At 44.8% G+C, this 19658-nt stretch overlaps 1 protein-coding gene across 1 annotated transcript in view; it reads left to right on the top strand.

Moving 5' to 3' along the window:
* TSNAXIP1 (translin associated factor X interacting protein 1) overlaps positions 1-19658 on the top strand; it is a 476958-nt gene that overhangs the window by 116277 nt on the left and 341023 nt on the right. The gene's annotated exons all lie outside the window — the stretch shown is intronic.

The raw sequence follows: 19658 nt of genomic DNA, 5'->3' as shown, positions 1-19658 counted from the left end.
CTCTATAATAATACCCGATCCTTTTTTTAGTAAACAGATCATCAATCAGTGGGATCCTAATAATGTCTGAAACTTCCAAGGGTGACAAGGAGTTAAAAAAGCTATGGATCTGTAAATATTTAAAATAGTCCTGATTTTAAAGATTATATCTGTTTGTTAGTTCCGAAAAAGTAAGTAGCCGATTATTCTGCCATAGATCATTCACCCATTGTATTCCTTTATTGCGCCACCGAGACATGGCCAAGTCTTGAAACACAGATGGAAATATTTTATGGGCAGTAAAAGGTGAATAAATCGAGAGTTTCCTAATTGCCAGCTGCTGCCTGACTATCTTCCATACTCCAAAGGCTGCTTTCAACGTCTTAAATTTAGTTTTTTTAATAATAACTTGGCTCTGTATTCTTTAGAAAGCAGCCGCGACACTTCTCCCATTATAAGTTAATATATGGAAGGAAACTGACTCTGTGGGATCCTTACTTTTTCCCCAATAATCAAGGGGGAAATGAACTGTAGGACAGACTCAACATAATAGTAAAGAAAATATGGAATACCCCATCCCCCCTAGATTTTGGTAGGATCATCTTTTTATAGGATCTACAATGTTTTTTAGAACTCCATATAAATCTAGATGTCATCCTTTCCAGTTGTTTAAAAAAGGTAATTGGGAACTCAAGTGGACTAGACCGAAACATGTAGAGAAACTTAGGGAGTATGGTCATTTTTAATACATTATTCCGGCCAAATAAGGATAAATGAAAATTATCGATCCGTTCAAGTGTAGTATTTGCTTTTTGGAGGATCGGGTTGAAATTTATGGCTGGGATATGTGATACAGGAAAAGTCATTTTAATGCCCAGATACGTCGCCACCGGTACTAACGGAATCGATGAGGGGGGAGTCTGACCTACACATAAGTTTTGAGTCTTAGCTATATTCAGCTTATAGCCAGAGAAAGCCCCAAAGCGAGCAGCAAGGTCCTCTATCACTGGCAAAGCTTTCAGAAGACTAGTTGTAAGCACTATTATATCGTCGGCATAGGCGAGTGCTCTATAATTAGTGTTAGCTACCGAGACTGGTGGAATTCCCGACGCTGAATTCAATTTATTTAAAAATACATCTAAATAAAGAGCAAACAAAAGTGGGGAAGAAGGACAGCCCTGACGGGTACCTATGGAAATGGAAAAAAAAATCTGATTTTTTTTAGCCAAGTTTTATGCAAGATATAGGTGATATATATAGAGATTTTAGGGCCAAGATGATCTGGGGACCAAATCCTTTAATTGCTAACATCTCCCACAGATATGGCCAGGCTACCCTGTCGAATGCCTTCTCGGCATCCAATAGGGTAATGCCGAGGTCACTGCTCATCACTTCTGCCCTATCCATGAAAGTAATTACACGCCTAACGTGGTCTGAAGTGTCCCGGCCAGGAATAAAACCAAGCTGCACCGGCGAGACTATTGTGGAAATTACCCCCGATATGCGAGATGCTAAGATCTTCGAGAAGATCTTGCTATCCGCATTTATAAGCGAGATCGGTCTAAACGATGAGGGAAGAAGAGGGGGTTTGTCCTTCTTTAGAAAGGCCATAATTGTAGAATGACTCCATGAGGGAGGAGCTACCGCATTTTGAGCCTCTACGCAGGTTTGAAGGAGATCTTGTTTTCAGAGATGTCTGAACACCCTATAGAACTCTAAGGGTATACCATCTGGCCCCGTAGCTTTCCCGGTGGCCAGGGAGAGAATAGCCAGCTCTATTTGCTCCCATGAAATTTCGGCATCTAAAGCTGCAGCTTGAGGATCAGTTAGCTTTGAGACATTATCAGACCCACAAAAATGTAGCAAAGTCTCCGAAGAATATGATAGATTTTCCTCCGTATAGAGTTTGCTGTAGAATAAGCGAAAGATCTCTAGAATTTCTTCAGGTTGACTATAAATCTGGCCCGAATCATCCTGAATCTCCTTCACATTGTTAAATGTTTCCTGCTGCCTGAGTCTCTTAGCCAATATCCTCCCTGTCATTTCCCCCATCTCATAAATTTGAGAGCGAAACACTGCAGCCTGTTCAGCTAGTTTCCTTGCAAAAACCTCATACAACCTGGATTTATGTATGGCCAATCTTAATTTAATGTGCTCCGTATCTTGAGCTGCACTGATAGCAGAGATTAATTTAGCTTCCCACTCTTGTACCGCCTTATAGTAGGAGGCGAGTTTAGCTCGAGAGGACCTTTGTTTATTGATAGAATATGACAAAGTTTCTCCCCGAACTGCGGCCTTAAAAGAGTCCCAGACCATTTGGGTAGTAGCTGTACCGCGATTAATGTAAAAAAATTCCTTAATCCATGTGGACATATGTTCGATATACAAAGGGTCTGCCAAAAGTTTACGTTCGAATGTCCAGGGATTTATATTAGGGGATGTGTCATAGCCTTGTTTGATCTCTATTAATATAGGGTTATGATCTGAGATTATTCTCGGGAATATCTCAAAAGTGATTTTGTTTAATAATGTCGAGGAGCTAAAGAAATAATCTAGACGTACCATCTTCTGGTGTGGGGCAGAGTAGAATGTATACCCAGGTGACCCATCTCTCTTGATAAATCCAACATCGGCCAACCCAAACTCTATGACTAAACCACTTAATGCCTTGTAGATCTTATTCTTAAGGCCAGAGTAGAGATTCTCTGAGGTTATATCAAAGTCTCTATCAATATGAATATTAAAATCCCCACATATTACTAAAGGAGTAGGCCATCCTGCTAGTTCTATACTTAGAAAGTTTAAAAGGTCGGGGTCATCAGAATTCGGGCCATAAATTGAACAAATAGTTAAACATTTGCCATCAATAGATAATTCTAATATGACCCATCTTCCGTACTGATCAGCTTTAATACGGTTACAAGATCCTAACCCTTTTCTAATAAGTACTGCCACTCCCCTAGTGGTAGTTCCTTGACTAGTACATCCCAAGAGATACATACCCAGATCATTAAACCATTTTCTATTGCTCCAACTCAGATGCGTTTCTTGCAAACACAGAATGTCAATTTTCATACTTTGAATGATTTGAGCACACATACCCCTTTTTTGCTTGTTATTCAAACCACAAATGTTCCAGGAACAAATCCTTAATTTAGCCATTTACTCTTCTGTTGTTTTTTTTTTCCCCGCCTTGTTCTCCCCACCTCATATATATCACAGTTTCTTTCAACAGCCCCCACTTTATCCAAAATTGAAAAGAAAGCATGTCTTCTTCATCTAACTTACAATAGCAGTTTACATTAATCCTGTACTTGCTTGCCCCACCACCACACCCCCCCGACCCCCCTCCCACCCAAAGAAGGCAAAGGGACTGAACAGTCCCTAAAAGTGATGGTCTGAGAAGCATAATGCGTCTCGCTGTGTACTCTCATCTGTACTCTCATCTGCTAAACCGTCATCAAATTAGAGAAAAAGGAAAAGGGCCTAACCCCTAGAAAACCAAAAATTATAAATCCTAACAGCTCATCAATCCTAACAGCTCAATAAGAACAATATGGCCCCGATGTTTTCAACCTTACAGTCTTAAAGTCAGAAAAAAAAGAAAAAAAAGAGAAAGGAAAGGCAGCATAGATTAAGTCAGCTCATCACATTTTAGATAGTAAGTCCTTTGCTGCACTCTCCGAGGTAAGAAAATGGTTTTTTTTCTTAAATATAACTTTAAGCTTCGAAGGATACAGAAGGATGGCTTGGGCGCCTTTTGCCTGAAATGAAGTAATAAGTTGGCGAAACTGCCACCGTTGTTGAACAGTGTAATGACAATAGTCAGGCCGAACAAAGAAATCCAAGCCCTTCCCCCTTCGTTTGCGATCAGGGCAAGCCAAATCGTACAATGCTTCACGTGGAGAAGTGTGGCTCACTGGTTAGAGGAGGCAGACCTGGAAGCAGAGGTCAGCCCTGGACCAGGGTTCAATTCCTAGCTCGGCGGGGTCTTGAGTCCTAAAATGTCCATAGACTCGACAATTCTCACTCCGGTGTCTACTCGATTCACGGGTTCACACTCTGCGACTCTGGGCAATAGCTTGCTTAATCTCCACAACGGCCCCTCGCGGCGGGATGCCTGGCTTTCACCTTGCGGATACCCTGCTGGGGTTATCTCACAGGGGAATACCAGGACGGGTTCCCTAAGCAAGCGCTTAGAAACCGCTTGGTGATTTGCGCTATATAAATTCCTGTACATTTACATTTACGTGCCAGAAAGTTATTCAAAGATATCAGAATGGCTCTTGGTTGATTCCTAGAAGCACCACCAGAGTTTTTATTGCGCTGAAAAGGGAATCTGTGGGCTCTCAGAAGCTCCCGGTCCCACTGCCACTGGGTTAGCTCCGTAAAAGCCTCGATGAAGAGCTCAATAATAAACTGTCTGACATTAGATCCCTCGTCTCCTTCGGGAATACCCAGAACGCGCAGGTTGTTGCGCTTGGACCTATTCTCTAAATCAACCAGCTTCCAGTTGAAATCCTCTTTTATATTAGCCAGCGTGGTAAGCTGAATACATTGTTGAGTTAAGGCATCTTAAATAGCAGAAATTCTCCCCTCAGCCTCCTGCACTCTAGCAGATGTTTCATTGCATGTTTTTACCACTCGCCTTAGATTATTTTGAAGTTTACACACTGCTGCTTGCGTACGCAGGTTCTCAGCTCTAGTTTCTTTCCGGTGTTGCACCATCACTTGATGCAACATATCCAGCGTAGTCCCAGATATCTGAGACCTCTGAGATGGATTAGTCAGGACTGGGGGAGTATTCTCAGCAGAGGTAGTGAGGGAAGGAGAACCCGGATTCTTGTCAGTTTCAATTTCCAATTGTAAGGCCCCGCTGACTGCAGCCCCTCCCCTAAGTACTGTGTTCTCAGCAGCCCCCCACTCCATTCGATCAGAAGGGGAATCGACATTATCTAAACCGTCTTCAATGGAAGAGATGGATCTTTCTTTTACACCACCAGTTAAACTAGAGGTGCTAGCATCATCCCCCGACTCCACACCCCAGCTTTCTGACTAATGCAGTAGATAAATCCGACATCGAGTAAAAATTTCCAGCCGAATCAACTGATTGTGTGTCCCCTGTAATGTCAACCTCCTCAGGGGGATTAATATGTAGATTGTTGTCAGTTACAACATCTAAAAACCCATCTCGAGGGTTTAGCCCATCTTGAGAATTTAGTCCATGAGAAGGCAGCGTATTGTCACAAGGATTCAATGCTGGTTGAATTGAATAAGTTCCGGAGTGAGCGTGAGAGGCTTCCATAGTTACATTGCCACTAATAGCCTTCGGACAGTTATCATTTAGCTGAGATTCAGGATTCCCCAATAGTTCAACAGTATTCTTCTCCTTCTCCTTCTCCCTATTTGATGCCTTATTTCCCTTTTTAAACATGCCAGGTATTTTTTTGGGAACTGCACCACTACAATTCCCAACATGCATTAGGACAGCTTCAGGCAAAGATGAAACCGGAGTTGTCGCAGTATTAACTCCCCGCACGGGTCCCAATTCATTATTTGCCATACTCTGAGCAGTTCCAAGATTACCGGGCTTACCGGTAGCATTTGCTGCGGAGGTCACTGCCCGTGTTTTTGGTTTAAGACCCATCACCGGTCCTCGTTTCCGATGCCGTCTCCCCAGCGCTTCTTCGTGTTTCAACAAGCTGCCTGCAATTCCAGGTCTCGCCAAAGATTTACGAGGCCGGCATGACTGGCTCCCCAATGCTCCTTCAACGCTAGACTGGCCGATGCTTCCACCGGATTTCACCAAGAATTCCCAGGTCCGGCACAACAGTCGTCCAACGCCCAGATGGATCCCCACCTGAGACTGCCTCACGGAGTCAGCCGCCGAACGCCAGGAAGCTTGCAGGTACCGGCGATACTTGCAGCGAAGGTCCTGCCGCATACTACTTCTGACTCAAGTAGAAAGGTTAGGTACACAGAGAATACGTGATCTAGCAGGAGTCTCTACCCATTTCTGTAGCGGGAGAGCGCCGAGAAACAACTACAGATGAGAGCGCTTAACAGTGAGCACAGGTACGCTGCTCACTCGGATGCAGATGCATCCGCCATCTTGCCTCCGCTCCTCTATGGCTTATTAAATTACTTATGATACACTGATAGCTCCATCTTGGATAACTGGTCATTCTAAAGCTAGTAAATGCCAACGAGTCCTTCCCATCGAGGTTCATCCCACAGACTGTGTTTGGCCAGTAGTGAACAAACATATCCCCAAAAAGACAACAAGGCAGAAAAAGTCCTCACAGTGAAAACAGCTGGAGCCTAATTGAGCCACCAAATAGCACATCTTCGGGCCCTTCATAAATGTAAATTGATAAACTTTTTTATTCTGCTGCAGGAGTTGATTTCAGTATTTGTTGTGTAAACAGAAACCGCTCTGATGCCCAATTGGACCAAATGGGGTTAGGGACTTTAACAGTGTCACTGTGTAACCTTAAGGGTATACAAGGAGAGAAGGAGCCAATACTGAAGTGTGGGAATAACTCATTTTTTATTAGTTGGTATATACAGCAAGTTCAACTCTTCCAAATTGAATGAGGGGTAGGCTTCTTGCAGCTGATCCTCGGTATGTGTCCACGGCTTGATCGGTTTTCTTTTCTCCTCACCGTCTCGCCAGGGTATAATGGAAAAGAAAAGAAACGTGGCTGTTAGCTCACAGCTCTATAACCGATTCTGGTTATGGGTCAGGGTGTGCGGGTAACATTAGTGAGGAAGGAAAAAACCATCACCATTTGTCCCAGGATAGAACACTAAACCGATGAGTGCGGTGCTCAGTGCACAAAAGGAAATGGTGCCCTTAGGATAGTCCCTCCCTCCTCCCTTTGCTACCCGGTTGCTCCCCTCTTAAATACTAGGAGTGTTCTGAAACGATCCCGTACCTGCCTTAGCCACGCATCTTCCTGAGCGTCGCTGGACGATGGGGCTTCTCCGGTGGTGGAGTCTCTGGGACATTCTCTTGGCCCTTGGCTCTGATACCAGCTCTCCCGGCTCCGATGTCCTCAGGTCCGTGGCTCCGCTGCCAGCTCTCCCGGCTCCAAAGTCCTCCAGGTCCGTGGCTCCGCTCCGGTCGTCTTCCAGTCGGCTTCCTCTCCTCCGCTCCAAGTCGCGTTAGACCACACACATGTTCGCGTCTTCCAGGTCCGCCTTTCTTTCCCCGGAGGCCAGTTCTGATAGGCCAACAAACTCCGACGTCATAGGGGCGGAGTCAAAGTCCGGGAAGTCAAGGTTGTCCTTAAAGGGCCCGGACCAGTCCTGTTGAGGAGAGGAAGAGTCAGTTACGGGGGATCGCAAAGGGGAGTTCGCGACCCAGTGACAAATCCCCCCCCCCATAGCTTTTCCCGATTTGGGGAAAGAGGATAGCGTGATAGGAAGTCAGCATTCATTTGGTTTGTCCCCTTCCTATGCCGTACTTTGAAGTCATATGGCTGGAGTGAAAGGAACCAGCACAAGATGCAATCATTCCGGCCTTTGTTCTGCTGCAGCCAGGTCAAAGGAGCATGGTCGGTAAACAGTGTGAAATGGCGACCTTCTAGGTAATATCGGAGTTTCTCGATACTCCACTTGACCGCAAGGCACTCTTTTTCGATTGTTGGGTATGCCGCCTCTCAAGGGAATAACTTCTGACTCAGGTACAAGATGGGTTTTTCCCTGCCTTCAGTGTCTAGTTGTGAGAGCACTGCCCCTAAACCCACGCCTGAAGCATCTGTTTGTAAAAAAAAAAAAGGTTTCTCGAAGTCAGGGACCGTCAAGACTGGGGCAGAGGACAGTATGTCTTTAAGGCCTTGGAAGGCTGTACATGCTTGAGGGGAAGGTTTTTTGAAGTGCACAGAAGTAGCTGTTTTCTTTAGCATGTCTGTTAGGGGGGCCGAGACTGAGGCAAAGTGTGGGATGAAGCGGCGATAATAGCCGACGAGACCTAGAAAGGCCCTAAGATCCCTTCTCGTTGCTGGAAAGACCTGTGACTGGATGGCTTTTACCTTTTCTTGTTGGGGAAACAGATGACCCTCTCCCAGGACATAACCTAAGTATTTGACTTGGGTAAATGCTATCCGTGATTTTTTTGAGTTTATGTGTAACCCGGCCTTTTGTAGAGCCCCTAGTATCTGCTCTATGTGGTGGAGGTGGGTCTCCCAGGTGGGACTGTGGACAACGATGTCGTCCAAGTAGGCGGCTGCGAACTCGGTATAGGGGGCTAGGAGGGTATCCATAAGACGTTGAAACGTCGCAGGAGCCCCATGTAACCCAAATGGAAGAACCGTGAAATGAAATAACCCTTCAGGTGTCGAAAAGGCTGTCTTCTCCTGATCTTGGGGTAGAAGGGGCACTTGCCAGTAGCCCTTGGTGAGGTCAATGGTGGTTATGTATTGAGCCTCACCAAGGCGTTCGATTAGTTCGTCCACTCTCGGTAATGGGTACCCATCTTGTTTTGAAACCTTGTTAACGGCACGGAAGTCTATGCAAAACCTAGTGCTTCCGTCTGGTTTTGGCACTAAAACTGCTGGGGAAGACCAGTTGCTTTTGAAGGAGACTATGATACCTGCTTCCAACATTTTACTTATCTCTGTGCTTAGTAGCAACCTTCGGGCCTCGGGGACGCAGTAGGGCTTTTGTTTTATATTGACGCCATCAGGGGTTGGGATCGAATAAACTGCTAAAGTCGTCCTACCCGGTTGGTCTGAGAAAATGGGCTGATGTTTTAGGAGTATATTCAGCACTTCCTTTTTCTTCTCTTCAGGAAGTTCAGGGTTTAGCACTGCTTGCTCTATGGTATGCAGGATTGACGTGGCTATGGAAACTGCCACAGGTGACCGTGGAGGGGGACCCAACCACTTCTTAAGGATGTTAATGTGAAATATCTGGGTTCTTGAGGGTGGAAGTTTTAAGGCATATGTGGTTTTTCCTATTTTCCTTATCACTGGGAATGGTCCCTGCAACTCCTTGCGGAGTTTGTGAGTAGACGTGGGCAAGAGAACGAGGGCTCAATCTCCTATGGCCAGTTCTCTCCATTTTTTTCCTTTATCATAAATGGTTTTCTGTTTCACCTGGGCCTTCTCAAGGGTGTCATAAGAGAGAGTTCTCAACTTATGCAAACGGGTCTTTAGTTGTTGTGAATATTCCAAAGGTTCTTGGGCATCGTGAGCCCCTTCTCTTTCCCAGCTATCTCGGGTGATCTCTAACAGAGTGCGGGGTTTCCTTCCAAAAAGGAGCTCAAATGGGGAGGCTCCCAGACTACTCTGATATTGGCTTCGTAGGACGAACAGCGCCAATGGAAGTAACTGGTCCCAGTGTTTTCCGTCTCCTGTCAATAATTTCTTTAGGGTGGTTTTTAGAAGGCCATTATGACGTTCGACTAACCCGTCGGTTTGAGGGTGATAAACCGAGGTGCGCAGGTGTTTAACTTTCCAAAGTTTGCAGATCTGTTTCATGAGACGGGAAACAAAAGGGGTTCCCTGGTCTGTTATTAATTCCTTGGAAAAACCCATTCGAGAAAACTATTCAACTAATCTTTGGGAAATGGCGGTTGTTGTGGAGGCCCTTAAAGGAAACGCCTCCAGATAGCGGGTAGCGTAATCCACGACAACCATTACATACTGGTATCCTCGGTGTGATTTAGGGAGAGGTCCGATTATGTCTACACCAATCCTTTCAAAAGGTTTTCCTATGATGGGAAGAGGAACTAGAGGAACGTTTGGCGGAATATAGGGATTGCGTTTCTGACAAATGTGACATTCATGACAATACTTTTTAACCTGTGCGTATACCCCAGGCAAGAAGAAGTGTTGTATGATCGAATTAGTGTTTTTTTCAGCGCCGGAATGCCCTGCCAATGGGTGGGAAGGAGCATAAAACATGACTTGGTCACGGAAGGTGGTGGGCACAGTGAATTGTGGAGTCGCCTGGTCATGGCCTAACGTATGTAGGAGTCTGTTCTTTTCCACAAAACAGGGGTAGAGGAGCCTTCCCCGATCTTTGTTCTCTTGGGCATTCTGCCAGGCTTGAGCTAAAGAGGCGTCATTTAATTGGGCAGCTCGAAAATTGGAATCTGAGGCCCATGGTTCGGCCACTAGTAACCCGGGTTACTGTTCTCTAGTAGTCTACTCCTTTGTAACGCTTCCGTCATTAGAGTAGAAAAACACGTATTATATGTGCCAATAATAAGGGGTTCAGGTAATTCGGGGAGTACTCTTACCTCGCACTGTACTTGTGTACCTTCCTCAGTTGTGACTGTTACCCTGGCTAAAGGATAGGTTCGAATATCACCATGTACACATTTTATACTGACTGTCTGTCCCAACAAGAGTGACGAGGTAGGCAGGGAACTTTTCCTGACTACTGAATGGCGACATCCTGAATCTAATAAGGCTTGGGTTTTTTGATTATCAAGCAATACACTTACATAAAAGGCGGGGCCTGTTTCTTGGGCATACATGATGGCGTGGGGCATGTATCCTACTTCCATGGGTTCTTCCTCTTTCTCTTTCTTTTTGCGACAATACCTCGCGATGTGCCCCCACTCTCCACACTCGTAACATTGTGGGCCAGTCATAACAGGAGGATCGATTTTATGGGAGCGGGGTTTAAGAGGTAATTCTGTCGGGCTCTTGTATACTTTATTTTCGGTTTTTCCTGGGACTTTACTGGCGTTGGCTCTGTCTGCTTCTCTGACGGTAGGACGGTTTTGGGCTCGGGAATAAGAATTGGCCATTTCTATAGCATGTTCCTACGTTAACCCTGCATGCTGTCTAAGCCACCTTTGAGTCCCATAAGGAAGTGCTTCAAGAAACTGCTCAAGGTAGATTTTACTCATAACTTCTTCCATATTACCGTACTGAGGTTTCAACCAATGGTCAGCTGCGTCTTTTAATTTGTAGAACAATGTTTTTGGTGCATTGCTAGGTTGTCCTCTTTCCTGTCTGAATCGTAGCCGGTGGCTTTCATCATCGAGCCCGAGCCTGTCTAGGACAAGCTGTTTCACATGTCCGTAGGAGGCGGTCCCGTCTTTGTTAGCCATTTGATAGGCTGCCTGGGCCTCCCCGGATAAAAGGGGTGCTAGATAGAAAGGCCACCGTTCTCCCGGCCAGGCACTAGCTCTAGCTGCCCTTTCAAAGTCCCAAAAAAATGAAATGGGGTCATCCCCAGCAACATATTTCTGCAGAGGTACCATGGCCCCAGGAGGAGCAGCAGAGCGACTTTGCCCCAGGGTGGCTAAGAGTTGGGTTTGTCCCTCAGCTAGTTTGGTTAAATTGTCCGCTTGTTGTTGTATGGCAGCTGTGAAGGCTGCCCTGTCATTGTCGGCTTGCTCTGTAGACTGTCCCACAGCCCACTCCAACTTGGCCTGTCCTTCCCTCATCTGATTGATTAGGTTCTCCATCTTTGTCAGACGGAATCTCCTATCTGGCTCGCCACTTGTAACCTTAAGGGTATACATGGAGAGAAGGAGCCAATACTGAAGTGTGGGAATAACTAATTTTTTATTAGTTGGTATATACAGCAAGTTGAACTCTTCCAAATTGAATGAGGGGTAGGCTTCTTGCAGCTGATCCTCTGTATGTGTCCACGGCTTGATCGGTTTTCTTTTCTCCTCACCGTCTCGCCAGGGTATAATGGAAATGAAAAGAAACGTGGCCATTAGCTCACAGCTCTATAACCGATTCTGGTTATGGGTCAGGGTGTGCGGGTAACATTAGTGAGGAAGGAATAAACCATCACCATTTGTCCCAGGATAGAACACTAAACCGATGAGTGCGGTGCTCAGTGCACAAAAGGGAATGGTGCCCTTAGGATAGTCCCTCCCTCCTCCCTCTGCTACCCGGTTCCCCCCCTCTTAAATCCTAGGAGTGTTCTTAAACGATCCCGTACCTGCCTTAGCCACGCATCTTCCTGAGCGTGGCTGGGCGATGCGAGGGGACGGTGGCCTTCTGGCTTGTCCGGTGGTGGAGTCTCCGGGATGTTCTCTCGGCCCTTGGCTCTGATACCAGCTCTCCCGGCTCTGACGTCCTCCAGGTCCGTGGCTCTGCTCCGGTCATCTTCCAGTCGGCTTCCTCTCCTCTGCTCCAAGTCGCGTTGGGCCACACCCACATTCGCGTCTTCCGGGTCTGCCTTTCTTTCCCCGGAGGCCAGTTCTTATAGGCCGACAAACTCCGACGTCATAGGGGCGGAGTCAAAGTCCGGGAAGTCCAGGCTGTCCTTAAAGGGCTTGGACCAGTCCTGTTGAGGAGAGGGAGAGTCAGTTACGGAGGATCGCAAAGGGGAGTTCGCGACCCCCGTGACACACTGATTTAGATCTTAGATTTTGTGAAGGAATGTATTTTACTCATAAGAATTCGGGCCCTGAGCCATAAGCAAAACAAAGACTTTTAAAAGATCACCTATTTGTAAATTGGAAGTCAGTGTTATTTAGGGAGATTTGGAACAATTGGCTTCTCCCTACTGAGTTCTACAATTAGTCTGGCTGCCATATTCTGAACTATTTGGAATCTCACTAATATATATTTAGGTAGTATATAAGGAAATGTCCCAAAATCCAGCTAAGACATAATTGCAACATTCATTACTGATTTCTTAAAATCCGATGCTAAAATAGTAAACATTTTTCCTAGGGTTTTCAAGTCTCTGAAACAGGATACAGTATGTAGCAATCTAATGCAAGTTAGCCTTACTATCGAAAATGAAAGCATAGGATCGAATCAATGATGCAAGAGGTCTCAAATACACATTAAACAAAACTGGATTGATGATGAGGCCTGTGGAACTCCATAGGACATTTTTGTTGTAAGAAGATATATATGCTCCGACTGATCTTTCCTCAAACCCGCCTCTTGCAGCCTACTCAGAAATACCAGACTGAAGACAGTGTCAAAAGCTGTTGAAAGAGCTACAAGCATTAGGAATACTGCACTGGAGATTGTCTAATGTGGTTATCAAGATTGATTCAGTGCACTGTGCTTGTCTGAAACCCGATTGCACCAGTGAAAGCAGATTATTCTCTTACAAATATCTTGATAGTTGGGCAGTTGGCTAGGCTGTCCATCGCTTTGGTGGCTAACAGTAGCGAAGAAGTAGTTCTGTAGTTAGTAGAAACGTTGGGGTTGCCTCTCATTTTTCAGTAGGAAAGTGACAGCAGCTCTTTGCAAACATTAGGTACCTGACCTGTCCTAAATGATCTGTATGTTTTGTTCCAGTAATCTCACTGTCTAAGTGAATATTCTTCATTTTACAAAAATCAGGAGGGATCAGCTGAGAATCCCGAACTTTTTTTTTAATCTGCATAGTTAAAGTGCAGTTTAGAAAGGTTAGGATTAGTTAATCTGGTAATAAAAGGTCCTGGGGGATAAATATGGGCCTAATTTGTTCATTTTTTAATTAAAAGAATTCGAAGAGTTGGTCACACAGAGCATGAGAGGGTATATAACATCTCGACCGTCACAGCGAGGGTTGCCAGCTTTCTGACTATCCCAAAAACCTCTCTAACTGGATAGGGTGCACCAACTATTGTATGTACAAAATAAGTAGAACTTTCCCTTCTCACAGTTATTTTATAGATGTTTAAAGCTTATTTCTAGGTAGCCTTGAGAATGCAGCCTTAAGCAAGAGGTGATCTCCATCAAAGGCTAAATACGGACACGAGACTGATACCTAACAAGTACTGTAATGGAGAGTTGAGAAAAACTTATGAGAGAACATTCAAACATTTGTGACATTTCTGAGAGATAAACATGTGGAGTAGCATGCAATCCATCTGAAGGATTCAATATGGCGGGAAGAATGATAAAGATAAATTAAGGAATTCAATCACAAGAAAGTGGGCGGGTCGATACTGCCATCTACTGGAAAGTAACAAAATAAATTCCTGATTAACACGATATTTATGATTCAATTTTATTTTATGTAGCGAACAAAAGAGAAAATAGGATCACAAAATAATTACTCCTATATTTATCACAAGAGATACATGTTGACGTGATCCGAAGAACACGTGGCACCCCAAACGTGTCCGTGCTTGCTTGCATTCCCATTCAGTGAGACTGTGGTCCGACAGTTTGGACTGTACTGCTACTTCTGGGGTACGATCAGGCCTAATTTGTCTGTTGTTGTTCCCCTTTAGTATTGGCATGACAAACTAAAAACGATGGAGGTAAATGTACAGTCATTAATATTCAGCCTTTTTCTTTCATTTATTTTCTTATTTCCTACTAGCTGTACATGACCACGTGTTGCTGTGGCTCAGTCTGGTTAAATAGGAGAGAAAGAAAAGAGTAAGCACAAGTTTCTAATATGTTTTATTTCACATTGCTTGTGGGTATACAATATGTTTTTGTGACTATTGTCTCTATACATCCCTTGTAGTTTTGGCACAGCAAGCAAATCAATAGGGTCTGTTCGGCCTTTTGATTAAAAACACGCATGTATTGTACACGTGCATATTCTAATCCAACGTTGTGTATCTATAAACACGCGCTAATGTTACAAAGTGAACCAACTCCTCCCCCTCCCTCCACCCACTTCCCGATCTGCCATCCTGACACCAACTCTCCATCCTAATATAATAATAATAATAATAATAATAATAAAACATTTATTAAGCGCCTGGCTGCACAAAACTGTGTGTCCCCGCGCTAACTGCTAATACAATACTAATCCAGAGGAGCAGTGGCCTGGAGCTCAGCAGAAGAGTTACTTGCTAGGGAACAAGTGGGTTTTTAATTTTGCCCTAAATCTCATTTCGGAAGGTTCCATCCGCAGGTGGAGCGGAAGTGCATTCCAATACTTTTTGGCCAGGTAACGGAAAGATTTACCTCCCATTTTAGCTCTTGTGATTCGGGGGAGTTTAAATAACATCATACCTGATGATCTTAAATCCCTAATCGGGCGGTGTAAGGTGAGAAGACTTTTCAGGTAGTCGGGGCCTCTGTTCTGAGCGATATGGTGGGCATAGCAAAGAGTCTTAAATGTAATCCTCTCTTTAATAGGGAGCCAATGGAGTTTGGATAAGGCATCTTTAATAGATGTTTTTCTTGGGAGACCGAGCACCAGTCGGGATGCTGTGTTCTGTACACATTGTAGTTGGTGAAGGCCCTTCTGGCTGAGACCTATCAGGAGGGCATTACCATAGTCCAGTTGAGGTGTTATCAGAGCATGGACTATGGTTTTCCTGGCTTCAGTGGGAAGGAGGTCAAGTACCTTACGAAGAATTTTTAGTATGCCAAAGCATTTTCCCGTTATTTTATTAACTTGGGTCTTACCGGAGAGGTCAGAATCCAGCATAACGCCTAGATTTCTAACCGTCTCTACGGGAATAGGCGGCTTGCCCAGTTAACTGGGCCACCATGCATGAGACCATGCAGAGACATCTCTCCCCACCACCAGAACCTCTGTCTTATCTCCATTCAGACGGAGACAGTTGTTGTTCATCCAGGTTGCTACCGCCGACATACAGTTCGAGAAATAGGTGGCAAGTTCTCTTCGATCCGGGGTCAGTTTGAACACCAACTGGGTGTCGTCAGCGTAGCTGACAATGCCCACCCCAAAATCCTCTACAATGTGTGCCAGGGGTTCCATATAGATGTTAAATAACGTAGGGCTCAAACTGGAGCCCTGTGGAACCCCATGGCTAACCTTGCGAGGAGATGATCTGAAGGGCGGGCAGTGTAGCTGGAACGTTCTGTCGGTCAGAAAGGATTGGAGCCAAGCAAGTGCTGGGCCGTTTACTCCCATGTCCGAGAGACGAGACAACAGCGTTGAGTGCAGCACGGTGTCAAATGCTGCACTAAGGTCCAATAGGACCAACGCTGCTGTCTCGCCCTCGTCCACCATCTTCCGAATGCATTCAGTCGAGTATAGGACTGCCGACTCAGTAGAATAGCCTGATCTAAATCCTGACTGGGAAGGATGAAGAAGGGCTTCTTTCTCCAAAAACTCCATTAGTTGTTTATTTGCCACTTTTTCTATGATTTTGGCACAGAACGGGAGGAGTGAGATTGGCCGTAAATTTTGGAATTGGGAAATATGAATGTTAGGTTTCTTTTTTAAAGGCATCACCTGAGCAGTTTTCCAGATTTCTGGCATGTAACACTCCTGATAGGGTAGAGTGATCATGTGACTGATGTGATCAATTAGTGTACTATCCATAACTCCTTTACATTGTTCCGGTGGGCAGGTATCGATGGGGGAGCCAGAGTGTATTCCATTAATGATTTTCAATAAATCTTGTTTATCCGGGGTAGTGAACCTGGTAAGTGGAGATTTGTGCATTTGGGTGTCTTTATTATCTACGTTGCTATTTGCGGGAGTTGTGTTGCTTACAAAAGTAGCATGAATTCTTTCTACTTTTTCTACAAAGAAATCTGTGATTTGATCACATATCTCAGCGGAGTATGTGTCTTGAGTATCTAACGTGTGGGAATAGTGAGTTCTCTGTAGATACAAAACAACTCTTTCGTAGGATTATCTGCTTCCTCAATTCTATTTTTATAGTGATAACTTTTCTCCGCTCTAACCATTTTGTGGTATTTTCTTAGTTCAGTTCTGTAGCTTTCTTTCAGTTCAGGTGCGTAATTTTTCCTCCATTTACGCTCTATTGATTTACATTGAGCTTTTACTGTTCTGAGTTCCTCTGAAAACCATGGGGCGGTTTTGGATTGTCTAGCTGGAGGTTTGGTGGTCCAGGGAGCAATTTTATCTAGTACTTTTGCTATCCATAGTTCGTAGTTGTCCCAAACCTCTTGCAAGGAGTTGCCTGTTGTTGGAGGTTGCTCAGCTAGCATGTTTTTAAAAAGTTCAGGGGTGAATTTTTTCCAGTTCCGGTGTTTGTGAGGAGGGTGTTTAGTAGGTATGTTTTTTGTGGGTTCTCTTATTATCTCAAATGGCACCATGCTGTGGTCAGACCAAATTAATGGAATCGGGGGTAAGATTTTAATACCCTCCCAATTTACAAAAATCGGGTCTAGAAGATGTCCCTGCTGGTGTGTGGGGATTGTAGAAAGGAGTTTTATATCTACAGAGTTGAGTGCGGCCGCTAGAAGTTGTGCTTTACTGGAGTTAATATCTTCAAAATGAAGATTAAGGTCGCCTAAGATGATTAAATTTTTGTGTCTAACTGCAAGCTGGGTGGCTGATTCAATAAGTTGGCTGCAGAAAGGCACCGCAGTTCCTGGAGGCCGGTAAATAAGTAGACCAGTAATTGTAGTTGTAGGTTCCAATTTTATTGTAAATATGCCACACTCACTAGTGATTATGGTTGATTTTGTTAAGGTGCATTCTAACTCTGCCTTACAGATGAGTGCAAGTCCTCCTCCACGTTGCTTTTGTCTGTCAATTCTCAGAAGACTGTAATTAGGAGGTATAGCTTCTAGAATATCATGGGAGGATGACTCTTCTAGCCATGTCTCTGTGAGAAACATGGCGTCCAGATCTTTGTTTATCAATAGGTCGTGGATTTCTATTTTATGTTTAATCATGGACCTACAATTTAGCAATATCATCTTCAAATTAGCTGTCTTTCCTGAAGTTTTGATTATCGTGGGAAGTGACTGATTACATAGATTACAAAACGAGGGTATGAAATCAGGGTCCATAGTGTGAAGGCAGGTTTGTAGCGAATTCTTACCAAGTGTAAGGAGGTCTGATTTCGAATAATGAATTCGCTGGCTGCTGCTTCTTAGGGTGGCAGTAATTGTTTGACGGATGGTGCCATAGAGTCCTGCCCCGTGACCCGGTCGTTCGCGGACGGGCGCAGACGGGCTGGACTCTGGCTTGACTCCGGCGCGCGATTGGCGCGTCCGCAATGCGCGTCCGCTGCGCGGAGCCATTGACGTATGTTTTTATGCCGTCGTCCGAGCGACGTGCACTGCGAGCCCTCACTAAGATGGCCGCTACCCTATCCCTGTCAGTCCCCGCAGATGACGGCCCGTGAATCGGCCACACCAAAAAGGGGAAGGCAAGTAGTCTGCCAGCTATCAAGGGAAGCGTGTAAAATCTAAAATCACCCTTGCCTTGTCTGTCGCTTCAACACGAAGTGGGGGAAATTCCTTCAAATATGTAGACTATTGTCTCTATGCGTCCTTTCTTAATGTTGCAAAGTGACCCAACTCTTCCCCCCTCCCTCCACCCACTTCCCGGTCTGCCATCCTGACACCAACTGTCCATCCTAATATATGTAAACTATTGTCTCTATGCGTCCCTTGTATTTGTTGCGCAGCAACCAAATCGATAGGGTCTGTTCGGCCTTTCGATTAAAAAGACGCGCGTATTGGACACACGCGTATTGAAATCCAATGTTGTGTGTATATATAAACACGTGCTTAATCTAATCCAACGTTGTGTCAAAATTTCAAAGCAATCTTTGAACAACTTTTGGAGATTTAGGATTTTGAACAAACGAACATTTACATTTTTATGTGTCTTTTCGGGCTTTCGATTAAAAACACGTGCGTATTCGACACGCACGTATTGGAATCCAACGTTGTGTATATAAAAACACGCGCGTATTCGAATCCAACATTGTGTCAAAATTTCAAAGCAATCGGTGAAGTACTTTCGGAGATTTGCGATTTTGAATAAACAATCATTTACATTTTTATTTACATAGATAGATTATAGATTGGTCAGTGTTGGAAACCGGAGTCCCAGTGAGTTCTGGGTGTCTCCCTCCCAGTGTCACCTTTCTCCCTTTGATACTGGGGGTCTGGATCCTTAATCACTCAGCAGGAGATGGGTCAATTGTTTTATAGCAGCAACCCAGGCCTCTTCACCTCCCGGGCTTCTCCTCCGCCTACTCTCCAGATGCAGGTCAGCCTGGTGCTATCTCAACCCCTCTGGGTCAAGACCCCCCCAGCTCCTCTCACCCCTCAGATCCACATTCAGCAGAGACACACAGAAATGCTTAAAGCACAAAACTCAGCCACTTTCCAAAAGAGTGGTTTCTGAACACACAGTGACAAAACCACTTTCATAGGAAGATGTGTTATGACACTGTGAGTTCATACATACTAAACTTCACCTCTCCATTTTAAACTTATGGGAAACTAGGCTAACAAATACAATACCCAGCCTCCCCCATTCTGTCCTATGGGCAGGATGGCCTTTCACCGGTAAAAAACGAAATGGAGTGTTTTTCACTGTCAGGACATAACACACACCTCAGTGTATGTCCTGCCTTTTACTTACACTGCACCCTGCCCAATGGTTACCCGGGACCTACCACAGGGGTGACCACTGTGTACGCAAAAGGGAAAGTAAGGCCTGACAAGTGGTTGCACTTGTCAGGACAACATGCTAACTTAGCAAACTGCGTGCAGGCCCTCCACTGCAGGCCTGAGTTCCCTTCTCCGCACACCTTTGCATTAGTAGTCCTGGCACACACAGTGCACATCACTAGGGACTTTACTAGTAAGGCAAACATACCAATCATGGCCAACCAATTACCATTACACTTTACACAGGGAACTCTTGTACTTTGACCCTGATCAGCAGTGGCAAAGTACCCAAAGCATCTAAATTGGCAACTCTATGTCAGGAAAACGGTCTAGGGAAAAAGCAAAAAGTTTAGGGAACTTTAGCCAAAAAGGCCAAGTCCTACAGTCAGGTAATGGCTTTGTTACAGTTTTTTTATGTGTCCAAGA

This window comes from Lissotriton helveticus, chromosome 12 (genome assembly GCF_964261635.1).
Source record: "Lissotriton helveticus chromosome 12, aLisHel1.1, whole genome shotgun sequence".
Classification (NCBI taxonomy): Eukaryota; Metazoa; Chordata; class Amphibia; order Caudata; family Salamandridae; genus Lissotriton; species Lissotriton helveticus.
Note: the sequence above shows the minus strand (reverse complement) of the source record. Positions and strands in the feature narration are given on the sequence as shown.